The sequence below is a fragment of the Vulpes lagopus genome, chromosome X (assembly GCF_018345385.1).
Source record: "Vulpes lagopus strain Blue_001 chromosome X, ASM1834538v1, whole genome shotgun sequence".
Classification (NCBI taxonomy): Eukaryota; Metazoa; Chordata; class Mammalia; order Carnivora; family Canidae; genus Vulpes; species Vulpes lagopus.
Genome location: NC_054848.1, coordinates 91,430,032 through 91,444,184, shown reverse-complemented (window position 1 = coordinate 91,444,184; position 14,153 = coordinate 91,430,032). Strand labels below are relative to the sequence as shown.

The 14,153-nt window shown below is 42.2% G+C and overlaps 1 protein-coding gene across 2 annotated transcripts in view; it reads left to right on the top strand.

Annotated features, from left to right (window-relative positions):
• The first annotated feature begins 3,698 nt into the window (after positions 1-3,698).
• The window catches only part of LOC121483564 (A-kinase anchor protein 17B-like), a 110,791-nt gene continuing 100,336 nt past the window's right edge, over positions 3,699-14,153 (top strand). For both annotated transcript variants that reach the window (XM_041742226.1, XM_041742224.1), the window contains exon 1: positions 3,699-4,687. The gene's annotated coding sequence lies outside the window, so the exon portion shown is untranslated. The remainder of the gene's footprint in view (positions 4,688-14,153) is intronic.

The window sequence follows — 14,153 nt, the reverse complement described above, 5'->3', positions numbered from 1 at the left end:
CCTCGGGAGGGGTTGGGTTTGGCTCTTGGTGTGAAGTTCTGAATGAAACTAAATACGACCTACTGCTCTTTTTTTTTTTTTAAGATTTTATTTATTTATTTATTCATGAGAGAGAGAGAGAGAGAGAGACAGAGAGAGACAGACAGACACAGGCAGAGAGAGAAGCAGGCTGGATGCAGGGAGCCTGACATGGGACTTGATCCCCGGTCTCCAGGATCACGCCCTGGGCTGAAGGCAGTGCTAAACCTTTGGGCCACCCTGGCTGCCCCCTACCTTATTTTTGCATGGTACTTGTATTCCTTGGAAAATTCTGTGTACAGAAACACTGCGCAAAACACGCTTTTTCTTTGGGGGTTAAGCAGAATTAAGTTCTCAGCTCTGATCATTATTAACAGCATTTCCATCTCCACCGGTGTCTGGTAGGATCTATGAAAGTCATACAGGATGTAGGGCATTCTGGAGCATTGCAGATGTGCAGCATCCCTGGCCTTTGCCCACTAAATGCCAGTAGAGTACCCCAATTGTTGTGACATCCCCACCTCCAACTTTCAAGAGGCCCCCTGTAAGGCAGAGCCATTCCTTTTGAGAACCATTCCTCTAGCAGCTGCTCCCCCTGCTTGGAGAGTTCTTTCCCCAGATGTTTGCAGAGCTGGTTCCTTCTTGACATTTAGAGATCAGCTGAAATATTACCTCCTCTCATGGTGTAGGCTTCTCTACCCAATCTACAGAGGGCCCCGTTCACTCTGCCACATTGCTCTATTTCATTTCTCTGTATAGCATTTTTCCCCATCTGCTGTTTTTCTTTCCTCCCCTGTGCCTGGAATGCTGGTTGACACATAGTGCTCTGCAATTGTTAGTTACAGGAAGGGAAAAAGGAAGGGACAAATGGGATCTCTTTGTCAGTTGTACAATTTAGCAAAGATTAACAAAACACAATGTCTTCATGAAGTTTTTTATGTCATATATGATAAATAGCAGAAGATTAGCTAAATTCACAAGATCGGTGGATTCCTCCATTTGCAGTGAATAAACATTTAGCCTTGTCAGAATTGGCGATTTGCCATTTTATGTGTATAGCCACATCTGGAGTTCTAAAATGAACTGGAATTTGACAGAGCCACTTGCTTTATCCCCAGTGATCATTTCCACCATGTCTTCACAGCAGTGTGGGCAAGTCAACAATGACTTCAGCATCTCTAGCCTTTGCAATGAAATGTAAACACCATAGGGACACTCGGCTGGCTCAGTTGGAAGTGCATGTGACTCCTGATCTCAGGGTTGTGGGTTTGAGCCCCATGTTGGGTGTAGAGATTACTTAGAATAAACTTAAAAAAATAAACACCATAAAATGTGGCTTCTATGGCTTTTGCATTTTTTTTTTATCCCTTGGCACACAGTATTTAGGTGATGCACAAATAGCCTTCCATTTTGCTTCAAAAGTTTTTTTTAAGGGATCCCTGGGTGGCTCAGTGGTTTGGTACCTGCCTTCAGCCCAGGTCATGATACTGGAGTCCCGGGATCGAGTCCCACATCAAGCTCCCTGCATGGAGCCTGCTTCTCCCTCTGCCTGTGTCTCTGCCATTCTCTCTCTCTGTCTCTCATGAATAAAATCTTTAAAAAAATAAAAAGTTTTTTTAAAAAAAATATTAGAGTAAGACCAGGGTGGGGGGAGGGGTTGGGGAGGAGCAGACAGAAAGGGAAACGCAAACTCCTTGCTAATTAGGGAGCCCTGTGGGGACTTGATCCCAAGACCCCGGGATCATGACCTGAGCCCAAGGCAGATAGATGCTTAACGGACTGAACCACTCAAGTGCCCCTGCTTCAAAAGTTTTGATGGGTACCTGGTGTCTCAGTGGTTGAGTGTCTGCCTTTGCCTCGAGTTGTGATTCTGGGGTGATCAAGTCCCGTGTTGTGGTCCCTGTGGGGAGCCTGATTCTCCCTCTGCTATGTCTGCCTCTTTCTACGTCTCTCATGAATAAATAAATAAAATCTTAAAAAAGGTTTCGATGATGTTTGAAGCAGGAAGGTTTCATATTAAAATATGTGAGCCTTTTTTATTCAGTCCATCAATCACTCATTTGTTCCACAAATATTTATCCAGTACTTACTCTATATCAGGAATTATGTTGTCACATAATGGAATATAATTAACTCCCGTTACCAGGCCTTAGTAATCCAAATTTCAGTAGTCCCATGATACTTTTAGTTTCCTGGCTGCTAGTATTTTTACAAGTCTAGGAGATGGTCCAAGTTTTAGAGTGGTACATCTCTAGAACCTATCTGAGGACCTAGTGTCAGTGCAAAAAGCATGGTGTCTCAACTCTTAGTACGCACGTAATAAAGAAGTAAGGATCAGAGGTGCCAGGGTGGCTCAGTCTATTGAGCATCTGACTCTTGATTTTTGGCTGTCATGATTTCAGGGTCCTGAGATTGAACCCCATGACTGGTTCTGCTTTCAGTGGGGAATCTGCTTGAGGATTCTCTCCCCCTCTCTGACTGTACCCCCACCCCACTCATATGCTCTCTCTCTTTCAAATAAGTTAATAAATAAATCTTAAAAAAATTAGTGATCAGTGCCCAAAGTGAAAGCAGAAAGCAGCTTTATTAAGGCCAGTACACTTTCAAGGTAAGGGAGCGAGAGTCGGCAGGCCCCAGAGGTGGCCTGTGAGTGGGGTCTTGCTTCAAGGGCAAGGTGGTCTCTAATGGAGGCTGCTTCCAATCACTTGCAGGGCTCCTCCCACAGGTTGGGAGGGAGTGTTTCTCACCCTACAAGGTTTTCTTTTTTTTTTAAATATTTAATTTATTTATTCATGAGACACACACAGAGAGGAAGAGACGTAGGCAGAGGGAGAAGCAGGCTCCATGCAGGGAGCCTGATGTGGGACTCGATCCTGGGACCCCAGGATCACGCCCTGGGCCAAAGGCAGATGCTCAACCGCTGAGCCACCCAGGTGTCCCTGACCCTACAAGGTTTGTAGGGAATTGAAATCAGCATGGCAGCCTTTCCCCACGGAGGGGCCTATACCCACAAAGCAAATGCATTATAATGAGTCTAGGGGTTACCCTGGGGCAGAGGTGGAAGAGGATTTGTACCCTTGGGCTGCTATTTAAAAAAAATTTTTTTAATTTATTTGAGAGAAAGCAAGAGAGAGCACAAGTAGGGGGAGCCGCAGAGGGAGAAACAGACCCCCTGCTGAGCAGGGAGCCTGATGCAGGGCTTGATCCCAGGACCCTGAGATCATGATCTGAGACAAAGGCAGACGACTAACCGAGGGAGCCACGCAGGCACCCCTCGGGTTTTTTTTGTTACCATGGCAGAGACTGATCTACCCTGACTAACATATCTACACATGGTTGTCCCCAGAGAAGCCCTCTCCACCTGAGCTACTCATGAAGATATAGGGGAGGCACTTAATGCTTGTCAGTTACCTTCAGAATTTTTTCCCTTCAGCTTTATGAAGAGACAGGAGATGACTATAAATAACTGCTTTTGCACTGACCTTTTTTTTCTTTTTCTTTTTTTAAAGATTTTATTTATTTATTCATGATAGACATTGGGGTCGGGGGGGGGGGTGCGGGCAGAGACACAGGCAGAGGGAGAAGCAGGCTCCATGCTGGGAGCCTGACATGGGAATCCATCCTGGGACTCCAAGATCACGCCCTGGGCCAAAGGCAGGCGCCAAACCGCTGAGCCACCCAGGGATCCCCTGCACTGACTTTCATAAGTTAAAGTTGTCGCTTGACTATTTGAGCTTTAAGAAAAATCTGTGTCTTTCTGGGGGGGAAGAACCAGTCTTCAGTCTGAATGATCGTAAATGTGACGAGGACTGACTTTGAACAGCCCAAATTTACGACAGGCTTCATTAGTGTTGTGCCACGTGAGGGAAACTGAATGCCAGGATGGCAAAAGCCATATAGCGGTAGCACATACGCCTGGGTGGAGAAAGGCGTTTGGAGTGTTAAATGGTTTTCACGGTCTGAATTACCTAGCTTTGAAATCAACTGAGGAACTTGCTGCAAACATTTTGATCATAATGAAGAGACTCTTGAAATGCTTGATTAAGTGTCTTCTGCAGAATTTCTCCAAAGTGGATGGCAGTGGTGAGTGGCTAATTGTGCCAATTTGGGTCCTCCAGGAAGCAGATGCTAATGGGGAGTTAGGAATGCAAGATGTTGACTGGGGACAATGCTTGTGAAAGAAGCAAGGGCAGGGAGCAAGAATGGGCAGGGAAAGCCCTTAGACCATAAGGGGATCTGACGCGCATGTGCAAGGGATGGAGGAGTAAGGGAAATGGGCAGAATTACCCTAGGCTGCAAGGCAGATGTGACAAAGTCTTGGTCAACCCAATGGGGAGTTCTGGAGGAAAGACCACCTGTTAGAAGGCTCCCATGTTGGGCAGAAGTGGCTAGGCCCTGGTACTGCCACTGTGCTTGGTCATTGGCTAGAATTTTCCAAAAGGACACGTGGTCTTGTCAAGAATGCTGCAGCTGATCTTGCCAGGTTCTGTAGCTGGAGGCCGTCAGCTCATGGCGCTCCTCAGAGGTATATGGCACACACTCACCCGAAGAGAGAGCCAGTGTGCAGCCCCACCCACCACAGCCCACCCTTGGTGCGGCATGGATGCGCTTCTCCGAACATGTTCAGTGCTCCTGCGGACTTCTCTTCCTGCGGAGAAACCTAGAAGAGGTGAGTGCCAAGCGCTACACCGTGCTCTAGTAACTCTTAGGGCTTCCACTGGTTCTCAGCCTCTCCTTTCTCCCGTGTGCATTCTACACTTGTACTGATTTTCTGTCTACTTGACCTGTAATTACCGACAAAAGGGTGTTGAGGTCTCCAATTAGAGTGGGTCGGTATATTTATTTTTCCTTGTAGTTCTGTCAGTTTTTGCCTCATTTATTTTGATGTACTATGGTTAGGTACAAATACATTCAGGGCTGTTAAGAATTTCCAATTGTTGGGGTGCCTGGGTGGCTCAGTTGGTTTGGCATCTGACTCTTGATTACTGCTCAGATCATGATCTTCGGTCCTGTGATCGAGCCCCACATTGGGATCCATACTCAGTGGGGAGTCTGCTTGAGTTTCTCTCTCCCTCTCCCTCAGTCCCTCCTCACTGCACTCTCTCTCTAAAATAAATAAATCCTTAGGGAAAAAAAAAAGAATTCTCGGGACACCTGGGTGGCTCAGCGGTTGAGCATCTGCCTTCGGCTCGGGTTGTGATCCTGAGACCTAGGATTGAGTCCCAAATTGGGCTCCTTGTGGGGTGCCTGCTTCTGTCTCTGCTTGCATCTCTGCCTCTCTCTGTGTCTCTCATGAATGAATAAATAGAATCTTAAAAGATAATTCTCAATTGTAGAGAATTGGCATTTTATCATTAGGTAATGCTCTTCCTTTTTTTTTTTTTTTTTTTTTAAAGAGGGCATTCTTTCTTTTTTTAAGATTTTATTTTAAAGTAATCTCCACACCCACTATGGGGCTTGAACCTACAACCTCAAGATCTAGAGTCACATGGTCCGCTGACTGAGCCAGCCTGGTGCCCTTCTTTTTTTTTTTTTCTGGGTGTGTTTGTAAGGGTGTTTCTGTATGAAGTTAACATTTGTTTGGTTTTTTAAAAGTTTCTATTTTAATTCCAGTATAGTTAACATGCTGCGTTATATTAGCTTCAGGTGTATGAATAGTGATTCAACAATTCCATACAATACCCGCTGCTCATCATGACAAGTGCACTTCTTAATTCCCATTACCTATTTCACTCCTCCCCTGACCCTCCCCTCTGGTGGCCATCAGTGTGTTCTCTATGGTGAAGAGTCTGTTTCTTGGTTTTATATATCTCTCTTTTGTCTACCTTTGCTCAATTCCTTTTTTTTTTTTTTAACTTTGCTTGATTCTTTTGTTTTTAAAATTCCACATATATGGGCAGCCTGGGTGGCTCAGCGGTTTAGTGCCACCTTCAGCCAGGGCGTGATCCTGGAGTCCCAGGATCGAGTCCCACATCGGGCTCCCTGCATGGAGCCTGCTCCTCCCTCTGCCTATGTCTCTGCCCCCCTCTCTCTCTCTCTCTGTCTCTCATGAATAAATAAATCTTTAAGAAAAAAAATTCCACATATAAGTGAAATCCTATGGTATTTGTCTTTCTCTGACTTATTTGGCTTAGCATTATACTCTCTAGTTCCATCCATGTCATTGCAAATGGTAAGATTTCTTTTTTGTGGCTGAGTAATATTCCATTGTATATATAAACCATGTCTTCTTTATCCATTCATCAATTGATGGGCACTTGGGGTGCTTCCCTATCTTGGCTATTGTAAATAATAATTTACAATTGGCTGTTGTGCTATTATAAATACAGGGGCGCATGTATCCTTTTGAATTAGTGTTTTTGTATTTGGCGTAAGTACTCAGTACTATGATTGCTGGATCATAGGGTAATCCTATTTTTTAACTTTTTGAAGAGTCTCTATATTCTTTTCCAGAGTGACTGCACTAGTTTGCATTCCCACCAACAATGCAAGAGGGTTTCTTTTTCTCTACGTCCTTGCCAACACCTGTTATTTCTTTTTTTTTTTTTTTTTAACTTTTTTTTTATTTATTTATGATAGTCACAGAGAGAGAGAGAGAGAGGCAGAGACACAGGCGGAGGGAGAAACAGGCTCCATGCACCGGGAGCCTGATGTGGGATTCGATCCTGGGTCTCCAGGATCGCGCCCTGGGCCAAAGGCAGGCGCCAAACCGCTGCACCACCCAGGGATCCCAACACCTGTTATTTCTAAACAACACCTGTGTTGTTGATTTTAGCCATCCTGACAGGTGTGAGGTGATAGATCTAACTGTGGTTTTGATTTGCTTTTCCCTGATGATGAGTGATGATGAGCCTCTTTTCGTGTGTCTGTTGGCCAGTTGGATGTCTTCTTTGGGGAAATGTCTGTTCATGTCCTCTGCCCATTTTTTATTTTCATTCTCAACTGTTGAAAATTGACCCTTTATCATTAGGTCATGTGTCCTCTTTATTTTTGATTGTCTTCCTTGTTTTGAAGCCTACTTTGTCTAATATTAATATAGCTACACCAGTCATCTTTTGCTTAGTGTTTTCCTATTATATTTGTATCTATCCTTTTAGTTTTTAGACTATCTGTGTCTTTACATTTATTACTTATTTATTTTTGAAGATTTTATTTGTTTATTCATGAGAAACACAAGAGGCAGAGACATAGGCAGAAAGAGAAGCAGGCTCCTCATAAGGAGCCCGATGTGGGACTTGATCCCCTGACCCGAGATCAGGCCCTGAGCCAAAGGTAGACGCTCACCTGCTGAGCCATCCAGGCATCCCTTTGTCTTTACATTTAAAGCGAGTTTCTTATAGACAATATATAATTGGATCTTGTTTTTTTTAAAATCTATTTTATTTTATTTATTTATTTATTTTTAAAGATTTTATTTATTTATGAGAGATGGGGGTGGGCAGAGACACAGGCAGAGGGAGAAGCAGGCTCCATGCAGGGAGCCCGATGTGGGACTCGATCCTGGGTCTCCAGGATCAGGCCCTGGGCTGAAGGCAGCGCTAAACCACTGAGCCACCTGGGCTGCCCCTAGGATCTGCTTTATTTTTAAGATTTTAAAAATTTATTTATTATAGAGAAGAGAGAGAGAGAGAGAGAGAGAGAGAGAGAGAGAGAGACACACACACAGGTAGAGGGAGAAGCAGGCTCCATGCAGGGAGCCTGACTTGGGACTCGATCCTGGATCTCCAGGATCACACCCTGGGCTGAAGACAACGCCAAACTGCTAGGCCACCCAGGCTGCCCAACAATCTCTTTTCGTTGGTGCATTCAGACTATTCTCATTTAAAGTGATTATTGATATAGTTTAATATCTGCATTTTTATGTTTTCTATTTATTATATTTGTTCTTTGTTTCCTTCCCACCCTCTTTTTCTGTCTTCTATGGTTGCAATTGAGCTTTTTTCTAAAAAACGGATTTTATTTCTAAGTGATCTTTATGCCAGATGTGGGGCTCTAACTTACAACCCTGAGATCAAGAGTCGCATACCAACTGAGCCAGCCAGGCGCCCATATAAGCACACATTTTTAACTAATCTAAGTCTAACTTCAAATAATATTGTACTGTTTAACATGTAGGACAGATACCTTGTGACAGTATTTTTGTTTCCTACCTCTATCCTTCTGGCCTCCCAAGTGCATTGGTGACAGCTATAGCTTCTAGTTCAATGGGACTCTTGCTGTGCCCCTGGCAGGAATATGTCACCTTTGGGGGCAAGGACCTCTTATATTGCAGACCTCAAAATAATAGGGACTAAAAGGACATTATCTTCTTCATAGTTATTGGGAATGAATGTATATGAGGCCACTTCTGCCTCCATCCCTTGGTTCCTGCACCCATGTGTTTTTCGTCTTGGGGAGATAGTGTCCTATAGAGTCATTGATTTAGCATTCACACTGGATCATGGAGGATGGTACCCCATTTTTGCAGGGCTGGTGCTTTAGCTACATCTTCAGTAGGCCACTCCATTGCTTTATCAAATCAGCCCCTTCTGAGTAGTGTGGAATGTGACATGCTCAGCCTGTGGTCACAGGCACACTCCCATACTTCCTTTGCTTTGAAGTAAGTCCCTGGTCAGATGCTGTGCTGTGTTTAATTCCATGGTGTAGATCGGGCATTCCTTAAGTGCTGGATAGTGGTGCTGGCCGAGGTCCTGGGCCAGGACAGGCAAACACCGTGCCCAGGATAAGTGTCCATTTCTGTGAGAAAGAATTGCTGGTCCTTCAGGGTTGGAAGATGTCCCATTATGGCTATGAGGCCAGCTCTGTGATTGCCCCTCCTACTGTCTGCCCTGACCTGTGGAGGAGAGGCACTTGAACTTCTTAGTGCTGTTGGTATCCTTCTCACTAGCACATTCCTAATGGCCTTGGTGAATGGTGTGTTCCCTAAGCTGTTCTGTGAAACCTAGCCCTCCTGTGACTGTTCTGGCCTCATGTAACTTATCCATTCCATCATGCCCACCTCTGAGCTTTCTGATCACTGCCTGTCTGGGCAGTTCAGGCATTTCTACCCAACTTAGTATCAGCCAACATGTTTTCTGTGTTTCTAGGATCCATCCTAGCCATGTGTTTCTGTCATCTTTCAGGGTCCTTTCAGGGTGTTAAATCCTGTATCCCAGGGGAATATTCCTCTATTAATAAGCTATCTCCCTGTTTCTTATCTACCCATTGCTAGAGAGACACTTTGGATCTCTCTGGTCATTAACATCCTATCATCCTCTAAATGTCTCCCCCTTCCCCAGTGTACAGTCACCCAAGTAACAGTTATAAGTTACTTCAGGGAAGAACGAACTATTTAAAAAAATTTTAATTGCCAGTACAGTTAACATACAGTGTTGTATTAGTTTAGTTTCAGGTGTACAATATAGTGATTCAGCAATTCTGTACATGACTCAATGTTCATAAAGATAAGTGTACTTTTAATCCTCTTCACCTGTTTCCTCCATGCCTCACCCACCTCCCCTCTGGTAACCATCAGTTTGTCCTGTATCGTTAAGAATCTCTCTTGGCTTGTCTCTTCTAAAGAGATATGTGGAATTTAAGAGAGTTTCTTAAATTCCACATATAAGTGAAATCATATGGCATTTGTTTTTCTCTGACTTATTTCACTTAGCATTATATTCTCTTTAGATCCAGCCATGTTGTTGCAAATAGTGATTTCATTCCTTTTTATGGCTGAGTAATATTCACACACACACACACACACACACAATACATGTATCTCTCACATCTTTATCCATTTATTTTTAAAAAGATTTTATTTATTTATTCATGAGAGAGAGGCAGAGACATAGACAGAGGGAGAAGCAGGCTCCTCACAGGGAGCCCGATGCAGGGCTCGATTCCCAGACTTGGGATCACACCCTGAGCTGAAGGCAGATGCTCAACTGCTGAGCCACCCTGGCGTCCCTATCCATTCATCTATTTTTAAAAAAGATTTTATTTATTTATTCATGAGAGACACACAGAGAGAGGCAGAGACACAGGCAGAGGGAAAGCAGGCTCCATGCAGGGAGCCTGACGTGGGACTCCATCCTGGGACTCCAGGATCATGCCCTGGGCCGAATGCAGGTGCCAAACCACTGAGCCACCCAGGGATCCCCTCCATTCATCTATTTTTTTTTAAAGAAAATTTCTAAATATTTTATTTATTTATTCATGATAGACATAGAGAGAGAGAGACAGACACAGGCAGAGGGAAACAAGATCATATTATCCATGAGTGTAGAGATCACTTACATAAATAAACTTAAAACCTTAAAAAAATAAGGCCACATATACTTGGATATTTATAATCACATACCATATAGGTCAAAGAAGAAATTGTATTGGAAACTAGAAAATATTTAGAACTAAATGCCAGTGCTTGTAATGATACAGCTAAGGTGGTACTTAGGGGGAAATATATAGCTTTAGATTCTTATATTAGAAAAGAAAAGGTGAAATGCTAAAGAGTAACTCAAGAAGTTAGAAATAAAATGACACAAAAGTAGAAGGAAAGAAATTAATGCATTAGAACACTAAGCCAAATCAAGAGGAACAAAATAAAATTTAAAAAAATATGAATATAAAGATGACAAATATACATGCCAGATATGCCTGTTATGTTAACAGATAATTGCTGTTATTAATGTGTGTATTTCTTCTCATGTACTTTTATTCTTTCTGATAAATATTGATTAAATAGAGAATAAAATGTGGTTTAGCCTTCTTAAGTCCATCCAGTAAACACATTCACAAATCAGACAAAAAAAAAATACAAGAAAAACCTGATTGAAAAAAATGAATAGAACAGACTAGATGAATAATGCCGACAACTCTCTGACAGAAAAGGAGAGAAGGTCCAAATGAACAAGAAGAATGAGAATAGGTATAAAGTAACTGATAGAGTAAATAGGATATTGAAACAGTAATAAGAGAACTTTATGAACATGCCAATAAATTTAAAAACTTAAATGAAATGGTTAATTTCATATGAAACTACAATTTACCAAAACTAACTCAAGAAGATACCCAGAGATCAAGAGTTGCTTGCTCTGCCAACTGAGCCAGCCGGGCACCCCCTGCCCTCAACTCATTTTATAAGGCTAACATAATCTTGATACCAAACGAAGTGAAGCTAGTAGAAATGACAATTACAGGCTAACTTCACTTATGAACATACATCCAAAAATGCAAAACAAAATACAAGCAATCAGAAACAATAATGTATAAAAATACTTATGGCCAAGTTGTTTTCATCTCTGTAATATGAATTTTTAAAAAGATTTATTATTTTTAAAGATTTTATTTATTTATTCATGACAGAGATAAAGAGAGGCAGAGACACAGGCAGAGGGAGAAGCAGGCTCCATGCGAGGAGCCTGATGTGGGACTTGATCCCGTGACCCTGGGATCATACTCTGAGCTAAAGGCAGACGCTCAACTGTTGAGCCACCCAGGCATCCCTAAAGATTTATTTATTAGAGAGAGAGGGAGAGAGAATCTGAAGTAGACTCTGTGCTGAGCACAGAGCAACCCAGGATCTGAAACCAAGAGTTGGACGCCTGACTGCGCCAGCCAGGTGCCCCTGTAGTATGAATATTTTAGCATTAGGAAAATCTATTAAGGGGCACCTGAGTGGCTCAGTTAAGGGTTAAGCATCTACCTTTAGCTCAGGACATGATCTCAGGGTCCTGGGATCAAGTCCTGTCTCAGGCTCCCTGCTCAGCAGGGAGTCTGCTTCTCCCTTTCCCTCTGTGCCCTTTTCCTCTCCCTTTGTTCTTAAATAAATAAGTAAGTAAGTAGGTGAATAAATAAAATCTTTAAAAGAAAAACTTATTGGGATCCCTGGGTGGCGCAGCTGTTTAGCTCCTGCCTTTGGCCCAGGGCGCGATCCTGGAGACCCGGGATCGAATCCCACGTCGGGCTCCCGGTGCATGGAGCCTGCTTCTTCCTCTGCCTGTGTCTCTGCCTCTCTCTCTCTCTGTGTGACTATCATAAATAAATAAAAATTAAAAAATTTTTAAAAAGAAAAACTGATTGAATCATTACAATAATAAAGGAGCAAAACTATCAGTTCTATTCAACAAATCCCTGTAGGTCCCAATCAGTATATTAAGAAAAGGAAAGTAAATAAAAAGTGAGGATTGAAAAAGAAGAAACAAAGGTTACTATTAGCAGATGGCATGCCTGTCTACATAAAAATAAAAGAGAATATACAAATTATTGAAAAATTAGGAATAGTTTGTAAGGTTGAGAATCAAAGCAATATGTAAAAATCAATAGAACTTAGTGCAATAGAACTTGCAGTAGCAGCAGATACTGAAAGTCACCCAAGAATAAATCTAACTGAGCACCTGGATGTCTCAGTGGTTGATTGTCTGTCTTTGACTCACTCAGGTTGTGATCCTGGAGTTCTGGGATCAAGTCCCACGTCGGCTCCCTGCAGGGAGCCTGCCTCTCCCTCTGCCTGTGTCTCTGACTCTCTCTCTCTTTGTGTCTCTCATGAATAAATAAATAAAAAATCTTTGAAGAAAAAGAATAAATCTAACAAAAGATATGTAAGACTTGTATACAGAAAAGCATAAATCTTTGTTGAATGACATTAAAGAAAACCTAAGTTAATGGAAGGATAAAACATGTTTCTGTATAGGAAAACTTAATAAGTAATCATATCAAGTCTCTCTAAATTCAACTAGAGATTTCATGCAATTTCAATTAAAATTCTAAATAGTACTGAGAATAGCCAAGATAATATCAAAGCAGCACAATATACCCGAGCAGATGTCAACACTTTTTATAAGTGGTAGTAATTAAGACAGTGCAGAGAAAAAGAAATAGACCCATGGAATAACATAGCCCAGAAACAGACCCGCGCTAAATGGAAACTTGATACATGACCCCTGCAGAGAGGAGGAATTATTTATTAACTTTTATTTATTTTGTCTTTTTTAAAATTAAAATTCAATTAACATATACTGTATTATTAGTTTCAGAGGTAGAATTTACTGATTCATCAGTTGCATGTCACACCCAGTGCTCATTACATCACGTGCCCTTCTTAGTGCCCATCACCCAGTTACCCCAACCCCCACCCCCTTCTCCAGCAGCCCTCAGTTTATTTCCTATGGTTAAGAGTCTCTCATGGTTTGTCTCCCTCTCTGATTTCGTCTTGTTTTATTTTTCCCTCCCTTCTCCTCTGATCAGGAGGAATTATTTAATAAATGTTGCCAGAACTATTGGTTATCCATATGGAAAAAAAAATAACATTACATCCTGACTGCACACCATATACAAAAACAAATTCAAAGTGGTTTTATGACCTAAATGTAACAAGTACTTGAAAACTTTTGGAAGACAATATAGGCAAATATCTATATGTTCTTGTGATAGAAAAGGATTTTTTATTTTTTTTATTTTATTTTTTATCTTTTTTTATTTTTTTAATTTTTTAAAAAATTTATTTATGATAGTCACAGAGAGAGAGAGAGAGAAGCAGAGACACAGGCAGAGGGAGAAGCAGGCTCCATGCACCGGGAGCCCGACGTGGGATTCGATCCCGGGTCTCCAGGATCGCGCCCTGGGCCAAAGGCAGGCGCCAAACCGCTGCGCCACCCAAGGATCCCCAGGAAGATTGGTTTTTTTGTTTTTTTTTTAAATTTTTTAAAATTTATTTATGATAGTCACAGAGAGAGAGAGAGAGAGAGGCAGAGACACAGGCAGAGGGAGAAGCAGGCTCCATGCACCGGGAGCCCGACGTGGGATTCGATCCTGGGTCTCCAGAATCGCGCCCTGGGCCAAAGGCAGGCGCCAAACCTCCGCGCCACCCAGGGATCCCCAGGAAGATTGTTAATTACAATTCTTGAAAGAGGAAAGCTGAAGGGACAATAAAAATATGGAGGGATATTTACTATGATTTGCAATCGAGATGTTGCAAAATTAAGCTATAATGAAGCACCATGTCACCCTCCAGAAATTGACAAAAAGTCTGATAATGCCAATTATTGGGAAGGATTGAGGAAAAGAGCACTCTGTTCACTGTTGGCATGACCATTTTAGAGAAGAATTTGGTAATATCTAATAAAGATAAGCATGCACATTACACTAGGGGTAACTTC